The sequence below is a fragment of the Castanea sativa genome, chromosome 7, assembly GCF_040712315.1.
Source record: "Castanea sativa cultivar Marrone di Chiusa Pesio chromosome 7, ASM4071231v1".
Taxonomy (NCBI): domain Eukaryota; kingdom Viridiplantae; phylum Streptophyta; class Magnoliopsida; order Fagales; family Fagaceae; genus Castanea; species Castanea sativa.
Window position 1 is genome coordinate 24,225,930 of NC_134019.1, and position 5,144 is coordinate 24,231,073.

General features: G+C 37.7%; 1 pseudogene; it reads right to left on the reverse strand.

Annotated features, from left to right (window-relative positions):
* Positions 1-349: 349 nt before the first annotated feature.
* Positions 350-3,842, reverse strand: LOC142644196 (uncharacterized; annotated as a pseudogene).
* Positions 3,843-5,144: the final 1,302 nt, after the last annotated feature.

Genomic DNA, 5,144 nt, shown 5'->3' on the forward strand with positions numbered 1-5,144 from the left:
ATGGGTTTGGCAATCTAGTAATGGTTTAACAAAGTTAGCCCGAATAAAATATAATTTGGGAAATCTAATTAATTCTACAAAATGTTTTGGAGGGAGTTTCTTTTTCCCTTGCCTACTAGCCTAAAATTCTTGTAGAATTAGGTCTGTAGAAAAGTTGTGTTGTCTGTGTGTTTGAAAATTAGCTTTTGCGTGCCTACACTTACAGCATCAAATCTTCACTCCATTAGAAAGAGGTATTCTTAATGATGTTATATTGATGGAATTTTTAACCCCGTATGTATTCTATCTTGCATTACAATCTTGCTAAAAAAGCGACCATGCGGAAACAAAAAGGATCGAACAAAACCCACTATAAGACAGTCACCACTTCCCCTAATTTGATAATGTGCAATGGCTTTACCAAATGTGCTTTCTGAGTCGATATTTCTTGAGAAACTTGTTGCATTGTTGGACGAGATTCTGCACTAGTGTGCAAGCAAGCAATCGCAATATTTGCAATATGGAGCAAATCACTTGCAACTTGATTTGTAGGAAGTGAAAGGCGTTGGTCCAACATATCGTTCAGTGGCATATTATGGGTTGTAAATGTTGCTGATGGTGATAGAGATAAGATGAGACCACCTGGATGCTTTCCCATGATTATTTCTAAAGTCAACACTCCAAAGCTATATACATCGCACTTTGTATTAATTTCCATTGTATATGCAAGCTCTGTAATTAAAAAAAAAAAAAAAAAAATAGCCATGGTAACAAAATGTGATATAGTCACTACCTGAATTTAGTCCATGCAAAAGCAAAAGCAAAAAAAAAAAAAAAAAAAAAAAAAAAAAAAAAAAAAAACAAACAAACAAACAAAAAACAACAAACAAAAACCAAATCAAAATTGTTTTAAGAATATCTTAATTTGGGCATTATAAAATCAACTGCTCCTCATCCATTAATTTATTGGTCAAATCACGCGACTCTAATTAGTTGGACTCAATCCATTTTTAATATTTCAGTAATGAAAAATATATATATATATATATATTTATATATTTATATTTATACAATCTTTTACTTAAGGATGAGACAAATGATTTTAATTCGATTCAACGATTTCTAGTTAAGTCTTGTAAATTTTCAATTATATTAAACTTCCTTGGTTAATGGCTTCAACCATCATTTGACATGAGCTAAACTAGATTTAACAAACTGTAAGGATAAGTAAACAATTCTTATTATCTTGTTGGTTTGATTGGGAAGAATTTCAAATCACACTAAACATAGATCTGTGATTACAAAATACCAATTTCTATGACATAAAAAATATTTATAACAAATTGTTATAGTTAGATCATAGATAACAAAAAGTGACTAACCTGGAGCCATGTATCCATAGGTGCCAGCAAGTGTAGTCCAGTTGGAAGAATCGGGCTTCAAAAGCCTAGCAATGCCAAAGTCAGATATATGAGCCTCATACTCTATATCTAGTAAAACATTCTTACTTGATATATCACGATGAATGATAGGAGTTGAGCAATCATGGTGCATATAAGATAAAGCATTTGCCACACCTTTGATAACATTCACTCTCTTAATCCACTCAAATGTTTTTGCTCATTCCTCATTGTTTAGTAACTGTACCAAGCTTCCTCCTTCCAAAAACTCATAAACCAAAAGTGAGTGTCGTGGATGTGCACAAAAACCATATAGCTTCACAATATTCCGATGTCTTATTTCAGTTAAGGCATGAATTTCGCTTATGAAGTCTTTTTGATTGGATGTCTCACCATTAGGCAATGAGTGAAGTTTCTTCACAGCAACAACTTGACTTGTTGGCAACTCAACTTTGTAAACACTTCCATACCCTCCTAGTCCAATGCAATATTTGGAACTGGAATCCTCTGTGGCTTCGATGATGTTTTCGCACACCATTTTCCCATCAAAGCTCCATATTGCAAAAAGATCATCATTTTGTGTGCTTGTTAGCTTGTTTTCTATCTTCATCACTCTTTGGCTACAAATATGTGAAACTTTGAATGTGATAAATATAAGAAACAAAGTGCCCAAAATAGAGACTAAAATTATTATCACATAATTGTTACCCTTTCTATGTAAAGGATTATGAATCATTTGTGAGCAGGCCTTCAAACCAGTGACATTACCGCACAAGCCCTTGTTATTATGAAATGCTTCATTTGGAGCATCGCGAAAGGCTTTTATGTTGGGAATAGGACCCTCTAGGTCATTGTAGGATATATCAATAGATGTCAAGCTTGAAATATCAGGAAAAGTTGATGGGATGGAACCAGAGAGATTATTGTGAGAAATGTTCAATATTTCTAACCGTGGCAAGTCTCCAAGCTGTGGTGGTATCTTTCCTATCAAGGCGTTGATGCTCAGATCAAGATTTTCAAGAGAATTAAGTCTACCTATTTCAGAAATAATACTTCCCTCAAGTAGATTTCTACTCATATTTAAGAATAGTAAATTTCAGCAATCCCCAAGTTCTTTGGGAATCAAACCACTTAGATTGTTTCCCGCTAGGTTCAAATTTTTCATTCTAGATAGCATTCCAATTTCTGAAGGAATTTTACCTGAAATTTGGTTATCACTCAACAGAAGTGTGATCAATGACTTTAGGCGCCTTAGTTCCTTTGGAATCTTTCCCATTAGATGATTTGATGAGAGATCAAGCTCTACTAGCTGAGTTGCCCCACTAAGCTCGGGAGGTATATTGCCTGAAATTTTGTTGTTGGAGACTTTTAGGCTTGTCAAATTTTGGCACTGCCCCCACTTCGATGAAAGCTCACCATAAAAATTATTATAACTGAAGTCCATGTAGATCAAGTTCGGGTAAATGCTGAAATCCTCACTTATATTTCCCACTAGTTGGTTTCCATCAAGCCTAATCCCGATTAGAGTAGTGCAGTTTTTCAAACCTTTTGTGATAGGACCTGTAAAATGGTTATTGCTTACGGAAAAATGTACAAGTGATCCAGCATGGCATATATATTGAGATAAATGGCCAGTAAATTCGTTGCTACCTAGTACCAAATTTCTCAAATTGGTCAGATTATTAATTTCATGTGGAATGGAACCGCTTAGTTTGTTCATCATCAATTTCAAATTGATGAGCTTAGTCAAGTTTCCAATAGTGGTTGGAATTGAACCAGAAAGTTTGTTGTCGTAAAGGGCAAGCTCATACAAGTTACCCAAGTTTCCTATAGAAGTTGGAATGGATCCTATGAGACTATTTGTGTCCAATGCAAGGGAAAGTAGAGCCCTCAATAGGCCTATCTCGGATGGAATTCTTCCAGAAAGCTGATTGCTAGAAAAATCAAGATAGGAGAGTCTAGAGAGTCTACCAATGCTTGAAGTAATAGTTTCGGAAAGATCAATGTGAGCCAAGTTGAGAAGGGTGAGTTTGGAAATGTTACCAATTTGGTCAGGAATATTTCCATAAAGAGAATTCCTTGATAGATCAATGGCGAGGAGGTCGGGAAAGGATGACAAACTGAGGTTGGAAAGCGTACCTATCAAACCAAAACTCGAAAGGTTTAGACCGGTGAGACTTCCTGCCTCGTCACAACGAATTCCAACCCATTTGCAGGGGCTGCCTTTCCCCCAAAAGATAGGAGAGTTTGGCTTTGGTTGTCAAGACTAGCTCTCCAATTAAGAAGAGCTTCCGCTTCCTTCCATTCCTTTCCTACGTCTCTAGCAGCAACAGCAGCCACCAAAGAAGTTGTGGAGTTAGCAAAAGCAAACACAGCAAAATGGGATAAGGGAATCAATGCAATTACAATTTTTAACAGGACTCCAAACACTGCGGATAGCTTTTTATCTAACAAGTATGCCATGACTTTGGTAGCTGATGATGTCGAAAGAATCACCAGCAAGCTACACGCACTCCTAAATCGAAACAACACCTACAAAAAGAAAAGAAAAGACCTAACAAAGAGCACCGGTGTAGTGCTGGCCAAAAACCCTCTAAAGGTCAAATTAGAGTTTTTTTACAACCGTAAAGTGCCAGAGTCAAGTTAATAATACGTCCATTGATTTATGAGGGTTTTAGAGTATTTATACTGGTGTAGGGTTAGCATCGATGCCTTGACCATGAAGTCCTTTCCTTCTAGAATTGGAACTCTTTCCTTTTGGATACCTTCTAGAGTTCTTTTCCTCATAAGAGTCCTTTGATCAAGGCTAAACGTATGATGCAAGAATTCCTCTTATACACGTTCACATGGAGATCAAGCAAGGCCACATCAGCCCTAATTATATATCGTGAATCCTATTTAAGGTTTCTTGGAGACAACCCTAGAAGGATGACCACTGCATCATACTCGTCCATCCACTGTGCATCCGTCCTCCTTGGCCATGTTAAATATGATCCGTCATCCTTTTGTCGTCACATCAACCATGTAGATCCGTCATGTTCATTTTTATTGCTCTTCAGTTGCCCCCTTATTTCTTGAGACCGTCAACTTACCTCTGCAGTTTCATGGAATGATAGTTAATTTTGACACTCGAAAGGTGTGTTTTGACAGACAGGCTAGAACAGTATCATAAATGCGCCAGGGACACGTGGTGGTACTCTACTGGTTGTTTGTTGGAATCAATGAGCCCTTTCGTTTACCGCATCGTTCCCTCTATATATACTGTCCACCGTTTTCATTTTTACACTTTGGAAAATTTTCTGCTGATCAGAGCGCAACCGTCCACATTGTGTGATCCGTCGCCTCTAGAAGTTGAGATTCGTCGTCCTCTTAACTCGTTCGTCACATTTCTTTGCCATCCACCTGTGAGTACCTTCTTTACTTAGTTTCTGTTCTTTATTTCGCATGTTGGTCCGTAGTCAATACAGATCTAGAGTCTTAGGTTTCCTTTACCCGTCATCTGTAGGTGTCAAATGTCTAGTGAGGTGTCAAGTAGTCAGTCTTATGTCCGCAAGAGAGCGGGCTACAAAGAGGTGTTCCCGTCAGGTCAAGCAGACCAAAACACCTCCAGCGAGGAGAAAGAACCGTCAGCCAGCTCTCCTTCCCATATGGAAGATGAAGGGCAGGATGAGGACGGGTCAGAGTATGACTCGACCGATGACTAAGATGGTATAGATCCACCAATCCAGTCCATTATAGGCCCTGATTGTTTCAGAGAATTCGTCT